This window comes from Cuculus canorus, chromosome 1, assembly GCF_017976375.1.
Source record: "Cuculus canorus isolate bCucCan1 chromosome 1, bCucCan1.pri, whole genome shotgun sequence".
NCBI classification, from domain to species: domain Eukaryota; kingdom Metazoa; phylum Chordata; class Aves; order Cuculiformes; family Cuculidae; genus Cuculus; species Cuculus canorus.
The window spans coordinates 199,432,061-199,458,194 of NC_071401.1; positions in this window are offsets into that span (position 1 = coordinate 199,432,061).

The following is a 26,134-nucleotide window of genomic DNA, read 5'->3' on the forward strand; positions in this document are numbered from 1 at the left end:
AACCAAGAAAAAAGATGCCCTCTTGTGGCTGTTTGCTGAATGAAAAAATGAGAAAGTGAAGAAAATTTCTGGGGAGACAGTGCAGAATGAATATGCTTTTTTATTTCTTGTTACTAAGGCTGTAAAACAAGGTTACACAAGCTCATACCCTGGACAAAGGCTGAGGATATATTCACCATCTGCATAGTATCATTTGAAATGATCAGTTGATGCATTCTTTAGCATTGTGTTTTAAACCACTGTTCAGTAAATTCCAGAGCAGATAAATACAGATTTAGTGGGAGTCATTAGAATGAATTTTATCTATCTCAGTATCTGCATTAATGCTATCTCTCTTAGTGACCATTCTGGTCAGGACTGCATTTGCCCCTTACAGTGTGTTCAAAATGCCCAAAAAGTTATTGGAATTTCTACCAAATTTACAGAAATTGTCTGACGTTTTAATAGGAGAGAAATGTTCTTCTCAATGTTTTGAAGATGCTCAGTGCTTGTCAGGGCACATCTGGAATACCGTGTTCAGTTTTAGTCCCTGCTATACAAAAGAAGATGTGGACAGACTGGAGAGGGTCCAGAGAAGGGCCACAAAGATGATCTGGGAAGCTTACCATATCAGGAAAAGCTGAGAGAACTGAGTTTGGTCAGTCTGGAGAAAAGAAGGCTTAGGGGGGACCTTATCCCCATGTTCAGGTATTTAAAGAATGTCTACAAAAAAGATGGAGACTCCCATTTTACAAGTAGTCATATGGAAGACAGGGCAAAATGGATACAAAATTAATCGTCCAGAGATTCTAATTGGATGCAAGAGGAAAATTTTTCACAGTGAAAACAATCAGCCGCTGGAATAAACTCCCCAGGGAAATGGTGGATTTCCCAACACTGGACACTTTTAAAATTCAGCTGGCCAGAGTGCTGAGCCATCTTGTCTAGATCGTGCTTTTGCCAAGAAAGGTTAGATCAGATGATCCTTCAGGTCATTTCCAACCTAGTATTCTATCATTCTATCATTCTATTATTATAATGATGTCAATGACAACGACATTATTTTGTCATTATTTATTTGGTAGAAAGGATGCTGACTGTTGGATGAAAGTATTCAATAGGTTCTTACAAACATGAATATGAAAATTGCTTTTCTCCCTTTTTGTCTTTTATAGTCAATTTTAGGTTCAGACCAAATTCCACACCCAGTGCCCTGAGCAGCTGTTCAGATTTCCTATAAGGCTGAGCAGCTCTTAAAAGAAAAACTTCAGATATTTACATTTTACTTTTTCAATCAAGCAATAATACAAGCATGAATTAAGTGACCAAATTGGTGTTTAGCAAACTATTGGTAAGAGAGGTAAGCTGGGTTTGTTTCTTTGTATTCCCTTCCCTTTCTACTTGATCATATGTCTGAACACTGTCCAGATCCTGCAATGCTGAACTGTCATATTTCAGAAAGAACTATTTTAATCTGAGATAAAATGTCAAATCAGATATATAGTCATTCAGTAAAGGCTGCAGGAAAAACATGAGACGGCAGCATGCTGCTACACTATAGGCATTTATCTTTATGCTGAGCTCTATTATTCATTCTGTAAGTAGTGACAGAAATGCCTGCAGTACTGAGCAATCCAGTGATGTTGCTGAAATTTCTTAAGGAGAGAGACTGCCGACTGTAAGGCTAAATTGTGCCTAATGAATCTCTTCTAATTGAGGAACTATGCATTTGTTGTCTTTGAGAAGACATGAAAAGACACTGTAACTCACATCCGATTTTCAAAGGATCCTCAACTCTCCACTGACAAAACCAAGAGACTAAGTGTTGACTTACAAACCTGGATGGCTTGAAGTCTGGCAGTTCTTATTCCCAACCACCCAACTCTGCCTTTGCCCCCAGTAGCAGACATGAAAGTGGCAAATTTGGAGCAACTTCTGTACTGGGCAAGTTAAATAAGGCCTTTTCATCTACTGGATTATGAGCTGGAGCAGTGAAGGAGCTGATGCATGTGCAGTTCGGCCCCACATCCACAAGTGGGGAAGCCTTTAGAATGATGCGGTTGGGAGCAATCAGCTAAGGGCACAAATCATCTCATCCAGTCAACCTGAAGTGCCTGCATTTGTGACACACATAAAAATGTGCCTCCTTGGGGAGGACTGGGTCACTAAGCATCTGCAGCTACTGTGCAAGCATATTGGCAGACTAGGTCCCATGCTTGCAATACAATCAAATTCACTCAATGCTGTCCAAGAATCTGGATCAATATTCTCTAAAGACAGCAGGTGCATTTCCAGCAACACTAATGGGATCTACACTGATCAATGGGGCACTAAACAGGGAGAGAATTATATATACATATGTCACAGAGTTACTAAAAGTCAGGTATTTTAAAGAAGATAAGTAAGAAACAGAACAGTATTAGTGAGGTATTGAATCTCCCCCTTGCAGTCCATCAGAAGGTAAAGGCTTTTCTTGTGTGTGCTCTTTGTACAGCTCAGATTTTTGACTTGTCTGACCTTTGAGGATCTCTGGAGCAAGACAAGGGACTCTGCTCACTCTCTCTCCTACCAATTTGAGAAGAGGACAATCTGTTTTACTCCAGTGTTTGTAATCGTAATGCAATACCTGCTTAGTAGTGCACATTGATTTCATGTCTTCTCTCACCCCAACAAGCTTTGAAGCCAGGGTCGGGATATGCTCCTTTTCTTTATAATAAAGCTATGACACTGCAGGTGTAAACTGATTTATTCATCATAGTATTTCTTCTTAAATAGCTGTTTGAGCTGGTTGGTTATGGTTGGTTGGTTGGTTTTTTTTTTTTTACTTCAGCATAAATACATGCAGGTCATCACAGAGAACGAGACATCTGTATTGTATTCTTATTACCACCTCACACTGTGCTTGAGGAATGTAAAATTGCAAACAGTTACTGAGCCTGCAAAACCTTGCTGACAAAAGTCTCTGTACTTTAATTTTATTTTTTACCTGATCATCCCATGGTCTACTTAAAGAACTGAAAACAAAAAGCAGTCAGAGTAGAAAGAGGACGTCAAGGCTCTTCCAGTCTACTTGTTTGTGAAGAAGCTTAGCAAGCACTGAAAATTGCATTAGGGTAAATCCTACTGGGGGTCATGAGTGCATGAAGAAGGGCATTTCTAGCCCCTAAGGCTGTGAAATAAGAACAGATTTCACTTCATTCATCTCTTCCTTTGGTAAAAGTAGAATATACATCTTTGTCTTGCTGCCAAATTCCTGGCTAATTATCAAATCTTAGTCATCAAGGATCTGATCTTGAATTACTGAACATGTTCAAACTCTCTTGTGGTTCACAATATTTAACTTCATTCAACACTTCACAGGCTTAGACATACAATGTCACAGCCCAGGCACCTTCTTCTCAATATTTAATCTCTGTCCTCTGAAGACTCAAACCGTCTCATGAAGCACCTACAATATGCGCTGACTTTAGGCCAAGCTTTGGCACACAGCACATGTGGTATCTGGCCCAAATATGGTGAAAAGAACAAAAACTTTGTCTACAGGTCATAGTTTGGATGCAAATTCAGTCTCTATAAAATAGTGTGACAAGAAAAAGGTTTGTTCCATTTCCATATCTGTCCTGCACAGGAAAGAAAAGCAAACCCTGAGAGCCCACAGTTCTATGTACTTTATGAATTAGTCAAGAAATTAATTTCCATGAAAAAGTAACTGAAGCTCATTTTCCTGCTTTGTAAAAATTATACTTCTATATTTCTAAAGTATGGCATTTCTACCTCCTGTTTCTACTTCCAATAAAACCAGTGGTCCAACAATTTGAAAACATTATCCTGTTCTCACTGAATGGCAACAACTACTGTATTGATTTATTGGCTTCAGCACCAAGAGAAGCAGGATAAAAATAAAATCAATTCAGAGTTGTGTCCAGAGAACTCCAGTCCCCCTCAGCAGTGGCTGTGGCAATAATAAAAAAATCCCCTGGTTTAATAAAACATGAGTGATATTATAAGAAATAGTTCCATGAATTTTCTTATCTCCAGACATAGGATATCTAGTTCTGTTTATCCTTAGCATGAACAAATCTTTGTAAATGCCTGAAAGTCACTTTTCTTCTAGTGAAAATATGTACTTGTGGCCAACTGAAGACAAATATCCAAGAAATGGTTCTATAGATAGAAATGTTCTATCTGTTTCTAAAAGATAGTCTTGTCCAAAACACACCCTATTTATTATTTATTCTTGGATGTTTTTGTTTCTTATCCGATTTAGGGGAAACTTTAACTCTAGGTGATCACTTTGCAAACAAAATAGTGTTAAATGGAACCACATGCCTTAATGATTTACAGCATACACTACATGGGATCATGTTCGCTGTCCTCAATATAATAGCTATTTTGATTATATTAAAAGATTGTCTCCCTTAAAATGTAAACATTAAATTTGTTATAGCTTCATCAGTGAGAACAGATTGTTGTTGGTAGCTTAAGATAATATACTACTGGCCAAGTCAGTACAAAATGCGTCTGGAAGATGGGAGTTACCAGAATTGTCAGAGATTCAAAACAGTAACTTGGTGTGTTGTGTTTACACATTCCCTCTGCTCGGTGTTGGTATTCTGTTTAAAACCTTTCATTTTGTACCTGTGCAACAGATTGAAGAAAGTGGACTATTATCACCCCATCATTTCTAATGCAGAAAGGCATAAGTTCATGTAAGTTGTGGATTTTAAGAGCTATGGAGGGAAACTTCAAAGGTTTATGTGTGGGTTTCTCTGAACAAGGAACTTAGCGTAGCCAAAAGAGGTTAGTGAGGCATCTAAATCCCAGTAAATGGAAGCCAAATCCCAAAAGCTTACTAAAATCCCTGCGGCCCATGTCATCATATTTTGAGTATCTCTACAGCCCACAGTGAGTTATATCTTGAATCAGAGTTCTATTTTGCGGGGAGTTGTTGGGAAAACACCAGTACTATATTCTTGTCTTTCTTTGCTTCACAATTCAACAGCACTTTTTTACAGGAGCAAAACTTACTATTGCCCACATGGTCAGGTGTAGACTTATAGCAAATAAAGTGCTTTCTGCGGGAACTGCAGCCCCCTCATCCCATTTCTTTGGTTCTGGTCCATGTTATAACGTGAGTCCTTTTTGCATACTACTCTCATTTACATCATAACTGCATCCAGGTTTGATTCTACTACGGCATCTCTATGGCGTTTAGACTAGCCAAACGAGGGATCACTCTTTACAAGTATGTTTTACATCATTCAAAAAAAAATTAAAAATAGTTCAGGTAAGGAACACAACTTCTTTCTTACTGAGTTCTTTATCTCTCATTTGACTGCAGAGGGAGCCTATATGTCTACTTCGAAAAGTCTAGTGTTAAGTGAGTGAAACCCACCCTGAAGTAGTACAGTTGAAGCCAACATAATTACATACAAAGTGTTTTCAGGATCAAGTCCAGAGGTTATGGACGACTCTGTTATGAAAGGTACTATTCATCTCAGCATTATAACCTGGAAACAGTGACCACGTGTTGGTGTTTCTTGTTGAACAAAATTGCCTTCAGAGTCAGACAGAAAGACAGTTTATTCAAACTAAACAAGCAGATTTTTAATTAATTTAGTTTGTTTCTCCTTTCAGTATAAATCATTTATTCAGTTTTATACTGGATTTAATTCAGTTTACATCGGCAGCATTTCTAGATGTGGCTGTGCTTGGCTGCCATTCAGTCTTCAGGGCTATGGCTTAAAAAATTCAAAAAAAAACAAAAAAAAAGAAAAACAAACTAATAAGTTTACCATCATTGAAACCATGTGCCTCTATATAAAATGCTTATGTATTCAGTGGTTCTATCAGCTGAGAACATTGTAACTTGAACTCATATGTGAGGGATCCCAGTGCATTCAAGTGTCAGCATTTGATACTGTGGTTTGGGTAGGTATCTTCTGTCCTAGCAAGCTGCAGATGTGAAACGAAATGCTGTGTGTAGATCGGTCTTGTTAGCTAGGTCTTCACATTTTCTCTTTCAAGATTTCTCATTTTGTCATAGGTTGCAATGAGAGTAAAACCTGAGGCAGTAGGGAAGATGTTGCAGTGAGTGGATACTTTTGAGTCTGGGAAGCTGTGAATCTATAAAGGCAATGCATAGCTCCAAGTGCCTCCAGTTCACAAAGAAACATAAGTAAAAGGGACAGATTAGAAAAGAACATTGCAATTTTTACAAATCAGGTAGTTTTCAACAGCCTTGTTCAGCATAGAAAAAAAATATCGCCTTTATTTTCCTGTAGTTAAATATTGAATAGATTTGCAGTGGAAATTAAGCTTAATGACTTTCTTCTCTCATGGATAAGAATAGACATTTCTATAATTTAATGTGATTTATTAATTATTGCAGTCTAAGCTATTTAACGGCTACACTTTAGCTTCAGTCAGGTAAGAAGACTTAGTTTATATAGAGAAAGATTTTGAGGCCATAACTGCAATTTTATCACTTATGTCTGACCTAACTTAGGAATTTCAGCGCATTATTTCTGAGCTTGACCTTCAACCTAAGGCTGAGCTGGAATAGATACATAAGAAAAAGTGCTAGTCCTGAGCTAAGTGACTAAAGGGAAGATACGTATTTTGAGAAGTTGTTCCGATGGCTAATAACCATGATTATTATGAAGACAATTGATTTTTAAAGTCATGTTACAGCGAACCTCATTGTAGAAGTATGTTTTATCATCCCAATTTTTGGAAGGCAAAGGTACAACAGCAAACTATTTTGGCATGTTAAGGTCTCTGAATACATGAGGCCCTGAAGACCATTTATCAAACATGAATGTACTGTCATCAAAACCAAGAGAGAGAACAGATCCAGATGTATGTTGGGGAACTGCAGATTATGTCTTAGCGGTACTAAAAAAGCTGGTAACTTCTGAGTTTACCTAGGATTATTGACATTTATCCTATATTTGAATGGCAAAAGGGATCAAAGAACCATATAGTGCTATTTGTGAATCTATTTGTTGAGGAAGACAAAAAAAAGCATGATTAAAAATCTAGGTTTCAATAGAAAATAATAAAACACAAAAAAGAATGAGGGAAACAAATGAAGTGATTTTTCACAATAGAAGCATCTGCAAGGTCATAAAGAGCTCAAGTATATATCCAAGATGTAACTTGTGTGAGTGATGGACAAAGACTGATCCAGCTTCTTACATTCTTCCAGGCTATATGTTGTAACAGCGAGGACTACTGCCAGAACTGTATTGGAACTCTGTATTAGATCGCAACCCTATTCTACAGGAGACCAAAAAATAAAATAAAGTTTCGATATTCTCATTAAATAAGGCATTTTAAAGAAATACTGGTGAAAGTACACTTTTATTTCCTGACTTCCTATTATTCATTTTATGACCTCTTTTATTCTGTTCCTCTCTTTGGGATATTCCTTGGACGTGCAGAAAGCTCAACCAAGCAAGTGTGAGCCAAATGTAAGGCATTAATTATGATCCAGTCACCTGGGACTATCAATTAGTGCAAGAATGGAAAAAGGCACCTCCAAAGAATACATGATCCTCTTTAAGAGAGGTCAGATGACATTTTTGGAGAGGCCCCACAAAGGAAACCTATAATGACTAGTTCATTGACAAATATCTTCAGATATGCAAAATCAAATGAGAGAACCCTTACTTATATCTAAACCACAGGTGGTTTTGTTATGCATACTGCCATTCTTCTTATCATTTTTGACTGTCACTTGCTAGCTTCTGATTAAAATCAGGTGTAGCCTAAGAAAAGAATTAATTTTCCTCAGCATTTGTATAATATCTGATAAATAGATCTAACTCTTTCTGAAGCCTTTAGTTATGGTATCAATATTTTTACATATGCATAAGTGAAAGCAGATTGAAGTGGCAACTGCTTTGTAGAACACACAGGAAACTTTCACCTGCATGTTGTTCAGGCATGAGAGAGTTTAAAAGCAATTTTAAAAGTTTAAAAGTGTGTCTTTGCTGATTAATATTGGGTTCAATTCCTTCATTTGCATAAATTAGGGAATATATCTTTCTTTATTTAAGTTGTACACTACTATAGCTCGACCCATCACTGAGGAATTACATTCACGCAGTTGAATTATTAAGTGCTAACTCAAGTGTAAATTTTTTTTGCATACATTTCTATAATTTAAATTATGAAGGTTGTCAGTTCAACTTATCAAAATATTTTTTCTGGTTTTAATCTGTGAATGAAATCCCAGTCTTCTCCATTGATGGTAAAAGGCTCCCCAAAAATTCAAAAGCCAGAACTCAAAAGCATGGCTCTGAAGGCTGTCAGTCTCAAATAACAACAAAGATACCCATCCAACATAAAAAATTCATAAATCATAGGCTCAAACCTTCGTTGTCACTGAACAAACCCAGTGTAGTAACACACTTCAAAAATCTTAGGAAATTTCACTACTGACTGAGGAACCATTCTGGCACAGGAACATTAACAAGCCCTTAGCTTCTGGAGCAGGACTGAGCGCTCAGGTTGGTCCCAATGTTATTTGCTTTTATTTTCTATGGGGTGAATTTTAATACAGTTTTCTTGGCCCACAGAGCCTGTTTGGAACTCCAGATCTTTGATATTTTTATTCATCCCTTACACATAACATCATTCATCTGCCTCATTTTATAAGATGTTGGCTGTCTGAAAGCACAAAAGCTGTTTCTTTTGGCAACATTGTTCAGGAGCTAAGTTTCAAAAGAGGACCATAGCTAAGGGATACACACTTTGTTTACATGTAATGTAGTATTTTATTTTTCTAAAAATCCAGCAAATTCATATTGCAGGTGCAAGTTGTCAAAATCTGTGGTTCTTTCAGTTCAGCCCAGAGACATAAGTGTATCCATATTTTTGTGAAACACCAGTTACACGTTCTAATTGTAAATTATATAGTCTCTGTTCATTTGATGGCCTTTTCTGTGTGTTTATTGAATCTAGAATTAAACTATAAAAGAAAACAGACTTGGCAAGGATCTAGGTGGTTTTTGGAGTGATCTGAAGCAACTTACTCCCAGGTTTTGTGGCATTTGCGGCAGAAATGGCTTCTGTGTTCATGTCTTTATGGAATATCTTTGGATGCCTATATAGGCATACATTCTTCCTTTTCCAAAACAGCCTGGAGTTCACTGAAAAAAATCTAAGCCTGTTTTTTTGATACCACACCACTGACGAGGCAAAATACAAACCAGGCATCAAACTAGTATTTTTGTAATGGATAATGCCCATTAGATTCACTCGTTTTATATGTGGCCATAAGAAACTAGTCCCGAGCACCAAGAGAAGCAGCTCATGCACGTCAGCCCTATTTCTGGGACAGAACAATGAGAGGTTTTGTAAACCCTACACAGAAAAAGAATTAGCAGAAGTCATAATAATAATCTTTCAGTGCAAAACTAAACATACGCTAAAACAACAAAGAAGATCCTTTTGGGAATAGAATTTCATCTTTTACTTTCACCTACAGGCAATCAAGAGAGCCAGATTTTCATCCTAATACACAGGAAACACCCCAAAAAAACCCCAGAACAATTACAGATATTAAAACTTTAGCATTGTATTGTTTTTCAGTCTAGGATATGTTGTTTTCTTAATTTTATTTCTTAATAATCTACCTCACACCGGGGGCTGTAACGGGTGAAGTGTCAAGTAGCACAGAAGGTGAGGAAGAAGAATGTGTGGAAGAGCACTCCACTGCAAAAACAAGGAGGTAAACTGGGGATACAACTCACTAATGGTTGGACTCAATGATCCAATAGGTCCTTTCCAACCTAGTGATTCTATGATTCGAATGCCTAAGCCAAATCATAGAATCATAGAACCATAGAACCCTAGAATCATAGAATAGTTTGGGTTGGAAGGGACCTTAAAGATCATCCACTTCCAACCGCCCTGCCATGGGCAGGGACACCTCCCACTAGATCAGGCTGCCGAAGGCCCCATCCAACTTGGCCTGGAACACCTTCAGGGATGGGGCAGTCACAACGTCCCTTGGCAACCCGGGCCACTGTCTCACCACTCTCATAATGAAAAAATTCTTCCTTATGTCCAGTCTAAATCTGCCCCTCTCCAATTTATACCCATTGCCCCTGGTCCTATCACTCCAAGCCTTAGTAAACAGTCCCTCCCCAGCTTTCTTGTAGCCCCTTCAGGTACTGGAAGGTCGCTATAAGATCTCCTCTGAGCCTTCTCTTCTCCAGGCTGAACGACCCCAACTCTCTCAGCCTGTGTTCGTATGGAAGGTGCTCCAGCCCTCTGATCATCTTTGTAGCCCTCCTCTGGACCCGTTCCAACAGCTCCATATCATTCTTATCCTTTTAGGAGGATGAACTGAAAGGCACAGTTGTGGAAAGATGCATGTGCACCATGCAGCTGGACGGAGATGAAAGTGGGAATTTCTGCCTTACAATCTCTGTGCTATGACCCTCCTTCAAGGCTACAGAATAAATTTGCCTTGTATCAAGACCTCTACATAGCACTTTCAGTATAGATACTGCTGCAGCAGAGGTGTCAGAGATCTCAAGACCTTTTTTTTTTTAAACAAGGATTAACATAGCCCCATAATGTCACTGTTATTCCTTTGCAGTCTGAAGGGGAACATGGGCAGGTCAGAATTCTGCAAAGTCATTAAAGCAAGATGGAAACCTCTGGGGAAAATACCCAGAACCAGCCCAGTTTCACTACTCCCCTGTAAAACAAGGGAGGTAAAGATATGGTGGGCTGAATCTGAGGCCCCATGAGTCACAGGATGGATTCTTCAACTGCTAAGCACAACTTTTAGGGAGTGACTCTAAAAGCCTTGAGTAGTCACATCTTCAGGTTAGTGGAAACAGCAGATGATTATTCTCTCAGGATCAGCCACTTAATTAAACATAGAAAATCCACTTAGTTATAGCCAACCAGACCTACTGACCTCTAAATTTTTAGTCTCACAATATTTTCTTAAAGTGCAGAATCCTGTCCATGAACACTCGAGAGGATGTGATAGAATTTACAACTGTCATTTTACATATGTTCTCCAAAAAAGCAGATAATCTTCTGGCAGAGAGAAACTAGCCAATTTGTGAAGGAAACTGTAGTATAAAAACCCTCACATTTTCCTTAAGCAATACCTCACAATAGCACTAAAATTTTTCATTCGTGGTCTGATACATGTTTTGAAAGATGATGTGTGAAAGATCAATTCTACCATTTTTCAATTAGGGCACTATTCTAAAATGGCATATATTTTTCTAAGCAGACCTTTCCTTCTAGCAGATCATTTTGCACGCATCCCTTGAAGGAATTCTTACACCTTACTCTGAAACTTGAAAAAAATAACATCTGCCAGAGCCTAGATGAGGAAAAGATTTGCTATTGCATTGAGCAGCTGTGTTCTTTTTACATTACTGGAACCAGAATGAGGGGATTTACTTGGGTGCTCTAGATTCTTACCTTTGATTAAATCAACCATATATTTTTATTTCAGGAAATAGAAGGAAAATGTTTGTAATTTTTCTTCTTCTTTCATGTCAAAACTTTCTGTCAACATGTACAATAGGCTTCTGGGAGTTTTTTTGTGTTGTATTTTTGTTATCCCAGGTTGATCTAATGATTTCTCTATTTCTGTGTTTTATTATGTCTCTTTGCCTCTTCCATGACCCTTAAGCTACGTTATTTTTTGTATCTGACAAATAGAAGAAAATTACTTGGAAACAAATACCTAGTTTGGCTTAGTGAAGAGTGAATTGTGAGCCACTGAAATCAATAATAACTGTAAAATGTGTTGATTGCAGGATTCCTTTTTGACTGGACACTCAAGCCTTTGTTCTTCATTATGAATAGGGCATTTTTTTTGTTGTTGTTTCTCTATGTTACACACTAAATTTGCAGTTCAGTTCAATAGCAAACAGATCCTTGGTTGATGTAATTTGTTGCAGCAGCACTGACCTCAGTGAAGCTATGCTGAAACATTGCAATGGACTGAAAACATGAACTCTGTTGTGTATTGCACAATATCCTACCTCTAAAGTTGTGTTTTCTTCTGAGAAATCAAGCGGTGGAACGATTTATTTAAAACAAATATATAAATTACTCATTTTCACTTGCAAGACACCTAGAGTATATTGAACATTTTAGTTACCTACATTGCTAGCCATAACTTAAGAGATCAGTTTTGAGACGGAATAGTTAATTTGTGTTAGCTGTAGGCAGACCCCACTTGACATGTCATTGAAAGCCATAAAATACCTTAAAAATGTCAACATTTTGCTATGAGAGGATTTTGTTGGGAGTTGTTGGTTTGGTGTGGGTTTTTTTTGTTGTTTTTTCTTTTCCAGAACAAAAGAAAACATTAACTTCAGAAGCATATTTGCCTTGATAAACTTTAACTTTCTTAGGATGATTTTACTCTTTGTCTTTTCATCCTCATTAGTGAATTGAGATTTGAACTATCTTCATTCTACACAAATCTTCTTCAAGCTGTGAGCAGAGAGAATCAACTATGAAAAATGAGCTGTGTTTACGATGTATTTCTTGTTCATATAAAAGCATCTCATTACCACTGGTTTTCAGTTAAACCCACACTGTCATCTTGGTTTTGTCTTTTATCATTTTATTTTTCTACACAGTCATGTGTGTGCAAGACCCAGAATTTCTGCTGTAGACTATTGAAACATAAAAAGATAGCTCTACTGAGAATAAAAATATATGTAATACACAGAAGTTTTCTCAGATAAATACTTTGTGACACTTAACCCTCTGTCCTAATTGATGATAATGTGGAGTATATTAAAATCAAAGCCAGAAAAAGATATTAAATTAAATATAGCCTGAGTATCCTTATTTTGTTTTGAATATGAAAAAAACTGAGAAAAAGATGCTAAAGTTTGAAAAATGGCTTTTGAATGAAGTCTCCACTGGCTGAACCCACAATTTAGTTCCAGTCATGTCTAGCAGGACATGTCTAGCATGTCAACCATGGACTCAGGAACCAGGATAGGGAAAGAGATATATACATGCCATGCATGTTATTGCCATACAACCAGGTGTTATTAGTTGCCACTCAGCTACTCCACTGACCCACTCAACGCTATTCGTAGATTATACTATATAATAATGTGTAAACTTATACAAACCAAATTAAATTATATACGGATGGTTTGTCATTTTTCAGCCAATGTGAGAACTTTTTTTATAGTGAAAGATGGAGTTTGAAAAGTTTCATGAATATCTCAACATATACATTTTGAAATATTCTAAATAGCCTTCCCTAGTGTCTCACTAATTTCAAGATTGTCTTACCCTTTAAGTGACCCAACTCCAGTCACTTATGCAGCCAACTAATTCCCTGACTTGTTCATTAAGGTTATTATTGAAACCTTAAAAATTTATTGTGTGTAAGCAGAATGAGAATAATACAAGATTTTGGCTCACTGTTAATGAGAGATAATTTTTTTTTTACCTTGAAAATGAAAAAGAAAAGACTCTATATATCTCAATCCAAACCTATAAGAAAGATAATTCTTGAATATCCTAATTTTAAGCATATAAAATACATCTAATTCCTCTGTATGAAAAGAAATCTGTGAAGGGATTTCACTCTGGGGCACAAGTTAGTGAGCATATCAACTAAATTTAAAGAAGTCATAGGAAATGATGAGGAAAAAAATGTATGCTATTCAAACTTTAGGAAACTGAGCAAATAGAAGCAGGAAGTTTTGTATATACAAAATTATGAATGATATAGTTTAAATCACTATAAATACAAGATCTGATGACTCACAGAATAAGCCTCTTCAATAATTTTTGTCGGGGACACAAACCTCATAGAAGATAAATTCACTTTTTTTAAGTTTCCAAAAAGAGCTTGAAGAAGTGGAAAATCAGTGGGAGAGGATAGCTATTTATCTACCTTTATGCAGGTACAGTTATGAGGGTAACTATGTACTGTGTGTTGAATGGTACTGCTGGACACAAATGCAACTTTGAGAGTCCCTGAATACATTTTCCAGGTTTTTTTTTCATTTCTATAATTACTTTTTGCATGATTACATATGTGCTAGTTCCAAAATTGTGTGAAATGCCATGCCAAAACTAACATGCAAGATGAAAAATCGTAGCAGTTTACTAAGGACATTTTTGAATGCAGTGATAAATGAAATGTTCATTTCTTTAGATCAAAGCATCTCGTGTTTGAAACAGTATAACATGTTCTATTTAAATGTATAACTGTTGCTAAAACAGCCTTTTCAGATGAAAAGTCTTTTGCTAAGGTGGAGAATGAAATGCCCTGTGCAATGTTTTGCTAATTAATTTCCTGGACTGATTTTGCTTGTTCTGTATGTTAAACAGGTAAGTAAAAATTGTTCGTTTTCAAAGCAAACATAGTTTATGGTATTCCTTACTTCTCTGGAGCCCATGCTGAATCCTGCTCAGTACTTTCATCATCATCATTGGGATTGTTGCATTCCTGTGGGGAAGCGGAAAGGGTTTGGGAGGTGTTTGAGGGTGGTGGGAATAGCTCTGGCACCAGGGAACTGCTGAGGAGGGGGAGATGTGGCTGCTAGTCTTTCCCTTTCTCATTTCAAAAAGAAGTTTCAGAATTCCAGGAAACTTTCTCTTTTTTGAAAAATAATAAAATTGAGCATTAGAAGGCCCTAGGTTTTGTTAAAAATAATTTTACAAAAACGTTTTCTATGTTTCCAGTTTGTAGGAAAGGTTGAAAAGACATCTTTCAGTTTGATTTAGGCAAGTAACAAATTTTCTTTAGGAAAAGGCTTGAGCACAAATGCCTCCATGATTTTGTTCATTTTATAGCCAATTCTAACAAAGAAGCAAACAGGATTCTACAGAAAGCTACATTTCATTTGCCATGGAAATGAATAGTCAAGTATTTCATACACAATGATTCTTAATCTGAGGCACGTATAATATATACTGAGTTTGTGGAGAGATGCAAATATAATATTTATTGCTTTGTTTCAGAGTTAGATGTAAGCAGGTCTATGGGATCAGGTCATGCAGGTGAGCTACCCAAGAGGATGAAGTCAAGCATGAGCATGAAGGGATGAGTTTAGCATCTTGATCCTGGACATCCTCAAAATAGACAATTCCTGCCACAGAAATTCAAATGTCCTGGGCTGCTCCTAAGCTGACCTTTAGCTCTGCACCGTGGAAGAACCTGCAGTGTTTCAAAACAAAGACCTCTTAACAGTTCACCTTAGGTGACAGCTAGTCTGTACCTCAGTTATCTTTCCCTGGTAAACAAGATTTGGGAGACGTCTGGGTTGTGCTTAAATCCCACTTTCATGTGGAGTTAGGGCAGACTAAGATTTACACTCAGATTGGGAATCTTCTTCTGCTCTGGAGTTTCTCAGTTCAGATGCCACACTGGAAATTATGTGGAATTATCACGAAGAATAGTGTGAGGAAGACCCTTTTGTTTCCCTGCTAAGAAAAAGGATCTGCCCTACAGGGCATTACAGAGCAGAAGCCTAATGCAGCTGTTTGAAGTCAGCCTATAGGAACTACTTTCTGTCCATTAAGAAGAGAAAAGCATCACTTTTGTGATGTTCTCTGACTAACCCCTTAATCTGTTAAATTAGGCACTTAAGGTACCTACAGAGTTAGGTGGGAATTTGATGAATGTTAGTGGCACCTAAATGATAGCTTGGGATCCTTAATGCAGCATTTAGATGCTGAAAGTGCCTTCTGAGATCGACTGTCACCTCTTTGTACCTGTGAATACTGACTTCAGGCAAACGTTTTTGTTTCAAGTAGTATAGGGACTTTCCTGGCGCACACTTTTTCAGTCTCAATATATATGCTTCCTTATAACTATTTAATGATAGGAGGATCTGCTCTCAGCATTCTGGTAGAAAAGTTTTGAAGATTTCATGTTTCATATATGTGGTTAAAAATAAAATTTGTTTAAAATAGAGGACAAATATTTGACATCTGAAATTAAGTTGTATTTATCGTTTAGAAAAGTTTCTGTACAGTTGTTTAAGGTCAAGACTGAGGTAATTGTTCTCAAGTTGAAAAAGGGAATACCATTTGTACAAGAAAGTGCTTTTTTTTGGCAAGGGATCAGTTTGAAACTTTACAAAAGTGCTGTACTTCAGAAACATTACATGTGGTTTCTTCATAGCTCTACACTCTCAAGACACTTTCTTTTGTTCTTGCCCTCTAAGCCAAATGCACTATTCTAGCATTGAGATTAAAGCACTAGATGGGGTGGTTCATATTGAGCACTGAACCCATAAGCTATTATAGTTAAGTGGTCAGAGCATGCTATTGGTTCCATGGATGCAAAAGTGGGACGTTTCAACTCTAAACACCACACTAGCAATCTTGGAAAGAAGGTCAGGAGGAAACTTTTGTAAATGGCCATCTTCCTCTGTTGGCATTAGTGCATAGTGGCCATCTGTTCAGGCTGGTTCCCAAGCACATGTCTGGTCTACCAAACAGCCCACATTCACGCTAGTTCTGTTTTACTTAATTCACAGACTGGATAAACTACCGTATATCTCCAGAGAGTCAGAATTTCAAGTCTACTTTTGACTTTTTTCCTGCTTAAGTTCACCCTTCATACCTTACCTGAACAGGAAGAACTCTTATGAACACCATGAACACTATACAATGAACACCATGTATAATTTAAAAAAATAAACTTCCTAGAGCCTAAGAACAACAGTCCTGGAACAGAACAAAGGCCCATCTTTATCAGTATCTGGTCTCCAGCACTGAGTAGTAATGAGAAAATTACTTTCATGCAAGACCAGTCTTGAAGATCCCATGCCAAAGACCTAATTCACAGTTAAAATGGCTTCCTCAAGCTTAACGTTGTGTATTTATGTGAGAAAACCTTCCATCATTCATTCCTTTAATGAATTGGTCAGTTGTGATTTTTGAATTGTATGTCTGCAACATTTCATTATTTCCTTTCTTTAATTATACGTTGATAGTCACCTCCCTTTGATTGTTTGAGCATGCAGCTGGCTGAAGTATTTGATGCCCCAAAATACAGGTGTCATGGTAATTTGTCAGCAGTCACCCCCAGTTCACCTTTTTCCATACTACTTACAATTTTGCAGAACTGGTTCACTTCCCCCTCAGTTTTCTGTTTTTCATGACAAATAAGCTTTATCCATTCAGACAGTTCTCATACATCAATGATCAACAGCTGTATCTGTCAGTACTTTCTCTAGTATGACTTGCAATATATCCTATCTTTTGAGTGTCTAATGGAGAATAGCTTTTAAGTAACCTCAAGAGTGCTAATTATGCCTTAGGAACCAAATTGATTTTTACGGTAACACCTTAGAGATATAAAGCAGGTGTCGCTGCCCATGGCAGAGGGATTGGACTAGATGATCTTTGAAGATTCTTCCAACCCAATCATTCTATGATTCCATGAATCTCAAGTTCACATATCCTCTAATGAAGGGTTAATGTGTCAGGGAATTGCTAAAGGAAGACGTGCCTTACACTTATTATTACGGAACTTGACAAAAGTCATTGGAAGAGTCTAAACAATTCTTTTTGTACTTTAAAGGGTGTGGATAGTTATTCATTATCCTGACTTACATATAGATATCATCCAGAGGAACCTGGACAGGCTGGAGAAGTGGGCCTCTGAGAACCTCATGAGGTTCAACAACGCCAAGTGTAAGGTCCTGCACCTGGGTCAGGGCAATCCCCATTTTCAGTACAGGATGGGGGATGACGTGCTTGAGAGCAGCCCTGCAGAGAAGGACTTGGGGGTTCTGGTCAATGAGAAGGTCGACATGAGCCGGCAATACGCGCTCACAGCCCAGAAGGCCAACCGTGTCCTGGGCTGCATCAAAAGAAGCGTGGCCAGCAGGGCGAGGGAAGTGATTCTGCACCTCTATTCCTCTCTTGTGAGACCTCATCTGGAGTACTGTGTCCAGTTCTGGAATCTTCAACACAGGAAGGATATGGAGCTTTTGGAACGGGTCCAGAGGAGGGCTACAAAGATGATGGGAAAGCTGGAGCACCTTCCCTACAAGGACAGTCTGAGAGAGTTGGGCTTGTTCAACCTGGAGAAGAGAAGGCTCAGAGGAGATCTTATAGTGACCTTCCAGTACCTGAAGGGGGCCCACAGGAAAGCTGGAGAGGGGCTGTTCATAAAGGCTTGTGGGGATAGGAACAGGGGGAATGGGTATAAACTGGAGAGAGGCAGATTTAGACTGGACATTAGGAAGAATTTCGTTACCATGAGAGTGGTGAGACACTGGCACAGATTGCCCAGGGAAGTTGTGGCTGCCCCATCTCCCTGGAGGTGTTCAAGGCCAGGTTGGATGGGGCCTTGGGCAGCCTGATCCAGTGGGATGTCCCTGCCCTTGGGAGTGGGGTTGGAACAAGATGATGTTTAAGGTCTCTTCCAACCCTAACTATACTATAATACTATACTATGATAATAAGATACCTCCGGTTAGGTTGTAATAATTCAAATAGCGTAGGCAAGCAAATGATGGTTTTATATAGGGGTTCAAAGGCAGAGTTTTAGCATTGGCAGTGTTTATTTTAGGATTTCCACAGAAAAGCTAACTTGCTTTCTTTCTAACACCAAATATGCAAATGTATAAAAATGGAAATTTAGCTTAGAAAAATAGGTCTGTGCAAAATAACAACTATTCACTATATTATACTCCATTACACACTAGGAAAAATCATTTTTTCTTCACACAATGTGTTCTTGTAAAACACCCTTTGTACATACAGCTTTCGCATGCATATGCTTATTAAACTTTACTAAGACAGATTTGCTTACAGAATGCTTTTGAATCCATGTTTAGCTATAAATCTTCTCAGCCTCTGTTCTAGCAAAGCCCTTGCCTTAGGTGTACTGGAGTTGGCTCTTATTATGTCAAAAGAAGTTCTATTAATCTTGTCAAGAACTAATTAACAGCTTTGTTATGTAAAAAATGTCTCCTTCAATCAGATAAAGTGAGAATGCAGATAAAGGTGTTAAAGGCAGAAGTCTTGCTGCAGCATGGGACTATGCTGTGAGTGGATGGCACCAGGTGCAAAGCAGACCGTGACAGCAGGCAACCAGCACACGTTTCCAAGAGTTAGAGGGGCAGATTGAGGCTCCCGTGATCCAAGAGGAGGCGGTTAGAGACTTGCTTGCCCAGCTAGACGTCCACAAGTCTATGGGGCCGGATGGGATCCACCCAAGAGTATTGAAGGAACTGGCGGATGTCCTTTCCAAACCCCTATCCATCATCTTCCAGAGGTCCTGGCTGACTGGGGAAGTTCCACTAGACTGGAGGCTGGCTGATGTTGTGCCCATATACAAGAAGGGTTGCAGAGAGGATCCGGGGAACTACAGGCCTGTCAGTCTCACCTCAGTGCCAGGGAAAGTCATGGAACAGGTAATCTTGAGTGCTATCATGAAGCACACGCAAGAGAACCGGGTGATCAGGCCCAGTCAACATGGGTTTACAAAAGGCAGATCTTGCCAAACTAACCTGATCACCTTCTATGACAAAATCACTCAACTACTGGATGGGGGAAAGGCTGTGGATGTAGTCTTCTTGGACTTCAGTAAAGCCTTTGACACAGTTTCTCACAGCATTCTGCTTCAGAAACTGTCAGCCTCTGGCCTGGACAGGCGCACACTCTCCTGGGTTTAAAACTGGTTGGATGGCCGGGCCCAGAGAGTGGTGGTCAATGGAGTTAACTCCAGCTGGAGGCCAGTCACAAGTGGAGTTCCTCAGGGCTCAGTACTGGGTCCAGCTCTGTTCAATGTCTTTATCAATGACCTGGATGAAGGCATTGAGTGCACCCTCAGCAAGTTTGCAGATGACACTAAGCTGGGAGGAAGTGTCGACCTGCTGGAGGGTAGGGAGGCTCTGCAAAGGGATCTGAACAGGCTGGACTGCTGGGCCGAGACCAATGGGATGAGGTTTAACAAGGCCAAATGCCGGGTCCTGCACTTGGGGCACAACAACCCTATGCAGCGCTACAGACTGGGGGAAGAATGGCTGGAGAGCTGCACAGAAGAGAAGGACCTGGGGGTGCTGGTTGACAGCCGACTGAACATGAGCCAGCAGTGTGCCCAGGTGGCCAAGAAGGCCAATGGCATCTTGGCTTGTATCAGAAATGGGGTCACCAGCAGGTCCAGGGAGGTTATTCTCCCTCTGTACTCGGCACTGGTGAGACCGCACCTCGAATACTGTGTTCAGTTCTGGGCCCCTCACCACAAGAAGGATGTTGAGGCTCTGGAGCGTGTCCAGAGAAGAGCAACAAAGCTGGTGAGGGGGCTGGAGAACAAGTCTTATGAGGAGCGGCTGAGAGAGCTGGGGTTGTTTAGCCTTGAGAAGAGGAGGCTGAGGGGAGACCTTATTACTCTCTACAACTACCTGAAAGGAGGTTGTGGAGAGGAGGGAGCTGGCCTCTTCTCCCAAGTGACAGGGGACAGGACTAGAGGGAATGGCCTGAAGCTCCGTCAGGGGAGGTTCAGGTTGGATATCAGAAAAAAATTCTTCACAGTAAGAGTCATTGGGCACTGGAACAGGCTGCCCAGGGAGGTGGTCGAGTCGCCTTCCCTGGAGGTGTTTAAGGAACGGGTGGATGAAGTACTTAGGGACATGGTTTAGGGAGTGTTAGGAACGGTTGGACTCGATGATCCAATGGGTCCTTTCCAACCTTGTGTGATTCTGTGATTCTGTGATTCTGTGATTCTGTTTCTGTGGCAGCATTTCCAAAACCAGCATGTTTGGTCCAAGGACCCATGGTGTGCTTAACCCAGAAAGAACTGGCTCACACAGCATTACCAGCTAGTCTGAACTGCCTTTTGTGCTCAACTGCTTCAGTCTAGGACCCTTTCTTCAGCCTACATCTAAATCACATAAGCAAAGAAACACTTAACGTACTGTTTCTTTTCTCAACTCTGACCCCATGTAGAGCCAAAATAATTCTAAAAAAAAATCTTATTTAAGAAATGTCTTAACTAAGTCAGTGAGGATGATTACTACAGCCTGAAAGCCTTCACAGGGAGGATTATTTGTGTTCAGAGCCCACTGCCTTTCCAGTATCACACATCTACAAACAACATACTCCACTGTGCAGAGGTAGCTGAGCTTTTTATGAAAAGAAAATGTCTTAGTTAACTTTTTTCACTCTAAGTGTTTGAAGTCTACAAAATACATGTTGTCTGGCAGTACTATAAGATAGTGTATCAAAGTAGAAATTAGAAAGGATGTTTTCACTTACGCAAACCGGTACTTTTACTCAACGTTTAAAAAATGCTCTAAGAGTTGCTGTATCTCAATGCTCCATCAAGTTGGCACACTTCTATTTTCAGATGCTAAAAAAAGCATCAAAATAATAGGACACAATGCTCATTTCCTAAGATGTTCATTTAAACTGTATTGCCATTCTCTACACAAGCTATAATTGTGAGGTTTGGGTGCTTCCTTCTAATCTCGCTGATCTTTCTCATTTGAACTGACAAGTTTCGCAATTATTAGTGCTGTAAAATTAAACATAGGCTTCTATTCTAAGATAATATGAATTTTGTTTGCAATCTGGACTCTATATACTTGCTTTAATGTAGGAATCTAGTCCTATCTATGGAGTCTTATTATGCATCTGCGTTTGCAGCTACAGTGGCAACCTTAGCACATAATTTCACAAGCAGGCACCTACATGTAGATGTCTAAATTTAGGTTTAGCCTATGCGCTGAATTTCATTTTGAGAGACAAAATAATTAGATTTGCCTAGATTTTATCCAAAGTTGGACACATAACTAACTTATAATTCAGGTACTAATTATTCTAACTCCTTAAGTATATGACACTAAGTAAGGATATTGAATTAGCATCTTCACAGTTTAGGTAGTGAGTAAGCATCAATAAGCAGTCACATTCTTTATTTATCCAAAAGGATTGACACTGAATCACTTGCTACAGAAGGAGAAAGTTTCATTTGTACTGGAAGGAACTCTGTGGGGTTCACAGAACTAAACAAGAATATGTAATAAGAATCAAGAAGCCTAGAAAATAGATTAGTAATCAAATTGGCCAAAATGTCAATCTAAAACATTTTGTAATGATTCTCATGATGAACTGGCATATTTTCAAGTTTTATAATGATACGGTACTTGGCTATGAGAAACACTACTCTTTTCAAAGTATCCCAAGCAACAAATTAATGATCAGATTGGAAAAAACATGAAGAAAAATTGATCCTGTTTACAGATTCATACTGAACATTTCCAGGGAAAAGCAGTGCTGATGTTTACATATTGCAGCTACATAAAGATTTGCCGCAGGTAACCTGTGGGGCATATTAGGCTAAGGAAGAGCAGAGCCATTATGAAGCACACAAAACTCTCAGGACTCTCCCTCCTCTCTGTAGCCTTCAGCACTGACAGTGACTAATGGAACAATTCCATCAGGGATAAAAATGGCAGGGGAGATGTTTGCTATGAGTCAACACTACTCAGCATCACTAAGTGCTCATACTTGGCCAGGCTGGACAATCTGGAACTGATTCTGAGTGTACATTCATAGAAATTAGTTGTCCGTCTGCTGTGCTGACTCAGCTGGCGTGGCTCTTTGTGAGTGGAATATCTAGCCCATATTCCTAGAAACAGCCAGATGACATTGCCAATACATCTACCTGCCTATTCTCTGCTAATCACCTCTAAATCATTTCACGTGTTTTATAGATCGATCTTTCATTTTGCCTCCTTCTCAGTGTGTAGAAGATCCAAGACATCCAGCTATTCAGGAAGATATGTGGCAGACAATTTCACGGTGATGATGCTGGAGAGGAACAGACTTTTTCTGAAAACTGACTATACTGACAGAATAAAGAAATATGTAAGTGGATCTCGTGAACAGTGTCGTAAGATTTAAAATAGCTTGTTGTTTCTAGAAAATGAATGGACAATATTTGTGGTTGAGGTTGCTGACATAAAGGTAAGCTGTGATGTTGCTGATATTCATTGCTAGTTGCTTTTGAAGGTAGCAATCATCCTCTCAGCTCTTTTGTGCGTTTGCATATCATACATTTTGGCTGTGCTCCTCCTGATCAAAGCATGTTGGAAGTGACTGTTTCTGCTTTCATGAGATGTAAGAAACGGTAAGCCTCAAAAAATTACCCAGTGTCAGGTACCAACAGTCAGGGAAGCACCTGCTCACGTAATGCAGAGCTAGATGGTGGAATATACTGTAGCAAGCTGTAGTGGAACTAAAATAGGGGTTAAACAAATGAAAATCAAAAATCATAAAAAACCCCCCTTGTATCAGAAAGTCCCTATGTTGCAAGAAATGTGGTAGACAGATTTGTAGTGGCACACAATACTCATCATGCAGGTTGGGCTTGACTTATTCTGCTGTCTGTTTCCACAGGTTGAGAAATAAGAAAAAATATTTTGCTGACAGAATGATTACTATGAGGATATAGGTTTGCCACTGGGATCCAAGTGCTCACTTGGGATTTTTCTGTATCAATACAAATAACGCGTATAAAGCTTAAAATCAAATCCACACTCTCAAGGTTCTTCTTCCAACAGAAGCTCCAATACAAAACAGACTTTTACTGAGATATTTAGTGTCTATCCTGTTTTAGTTAAAAAATCCAAGTCTGAACTATTCCATCCCAAGAGAATTATTTTCGCGGTGACGCAATTTTCCCATGTGCCTGCAAACAAATCCAGTAACTCACGTGTTTCATTTCATGATTCCCAAAAGTGACAATGCAACAAACTTCTCTGTTAATACCATTACAAATTAAAAACATGCTAAGAAATCCAAGACATAGCTGATTAAAGAAAACCACTATGTAAAAACCCATTGACAGCTTTAGTGTTCAAAGAATGCAGTCCTCATCAGATTTAATAGTTCATTGTCAGTTTTCTTACTGCCCTCAAACACTGGGGAATAAGATGCATTCCTTTTGAAAAAATGCAGGTATTAAGCAATTTTATGTGAAAGTACAGGATTACTCGTTGCTACTTATAATGCATTTTAGAGATTCCTCTTTTTTGGTAGATAAGGAAATCAAAAAGGTGTTTGAGTTACAATAAAAAGTATAGGATTATTTAAGCAATGATGTTAATACTGAAATCTTGCAGTTGTCAGTACTTTCTTGACAGCTTCATAAAAGCCAATAACTGCATTACTATGAGGAATTTCATCATCTCTGATTGTTTTAACCTTTTCCCACCATTTCTAGTAATGGCTTGATATATAGAGAAATAGCAAAGGAGTGCTGGGAAACATTAAATAAATCAATAACTTTATATCTGTTTCCCCCCCCTCCCATCCCCTTTTAATTGAGGAAAAATGTGAAAAAAAATCTACAATGATAGGCTATGAAAAGTGTTTAGATGTGCAAGATGTCATCAAAGTTAGATGCAGAAATCTAGGGGCTCACACCAGATTTCAAGGTTGCTCATTCAGAAATTTGAGTCTAATGACTAGGGGTTATAATGTACATTTAAGTATTTTTCACTATTCACAGAGAACTTTTTTTTCTGAAAGCTTTTTTTCTCCCACAGAATAATGGAGTCAGCAAAACCACTCACATGTGCAAGTGCTCAGAGCAAATGTTAAAAAAATGACATATTGTGAAGGGAAAACCACAAAAATAATAATGTTCCCTCCCTACCTTATAGTTATAATTCAGAGATCACCAGGAGTAGGTGTGAGGAAGGAGATGCTCATCAAGCAAACGTTTATAGTAGAAAGATTTAAAAAACAACTTCTGCATGGAATTTCCTCTTATAAGTTGTAGACCCCATTCAAAAGAAATTTCAGTTGTGAGGAAAACTAAGTTGTGTAAGCAGAACCCGGGCAGGGGAATAGTGTAAGGAATTAACTGTCAGCTCTTGTAAAGCTGTTTAGTTCCACTCAGTTCAAGTGGACCATGTCAGTTTATGCCAGACAAAGAAATTACTCTATGGTCATAAAAAGATATAGTGAAGAGATAATGGAAGTCAGTGTATTTGCGTATCTAAGTCTCTTTGGTACTCTTCAAAAATCCATCTACTGTTTTTGTACAACGTCTTAGTATGGTGGCTATTATATATTCTGCTTGGCTAATTGATTATCTGTAATCTAACATCGGTTGCCCTAAGATGTATTCATATCACTGTTTTCTGTTATTGTCACTGCAGCACTGATTTTCTTAAATTATCCATTCTTTTCTTTTGCTCCTGCGATGTTAAATATCACTATATATTCTGCCCAAATGACCTCAAATCTCCACCTGACATCACACATGTTACTAAGGCAGTGAAGATGGGTCACGTCCTCAAATCTTTTCTGATTATTGCTAAAATGGCATTTTATAACACTTTTTATTCCACATCAACAATAATGTTTAGAATCCAAAATAAAGGATGGGATTCATCTCATCTAGCTATGAGTTCCAAACAATGTTAAATGGCTGGGAGTTTGTTGAAGCTCCTGATTGCCCAGTACAAGAAGACATGTGCTCTACTTTCTACAGCAGATCAAGAGATGAGTCATCATAAGAGCAAAATAAAACAATACACCGAAGTTAGCATTGTCATAGCATGGAAAGTGCCTCCCTCATCTAGGATTTTATTTACTTGGGTCATCAATTTTTTGAGTGGGCCAGAAGAAGTGAATCAGAGATTTTCGAAGAAACTAAGGATAATTCAATGAAAAAATGCTTATTCACTGATAATGAATCTCTGTATATTTCTGTCGTTTTCATTAACATGTTTGTAAGGAAGGTGAAGTATCTGATCAGAAGCATGCAGCCTAATAACGTTGGGGCATTCATGAGAAGGGATGGTCAAAAGTAATTCTGTAGTAAAATCGGCAGAGTTTCATCTGTGTAAACCAAAGTAAAATGATCACAAGTGCTTTTTATACAGTGTATTGTAAAAAGAAGAATATTGGCTATCTTCTTCTAAGTGTAAGATTCTGCTCTTTCTGCATTTTCACCAAAGTCCAGATGTAATTTTTGCTATCTTTTGCATCACTGCTGATGGTGACCTAATGACCTTTTTTGTGTTACAGCTAAGTAACAATTCCCAGTTTCCCATGACTGGAAATCTTTCATCTTCAAGCTTGTTAGATGCCTGGTTTTAGAATATTTTGGTTTTGCCAATTATAATATCATTTTAATCTTACT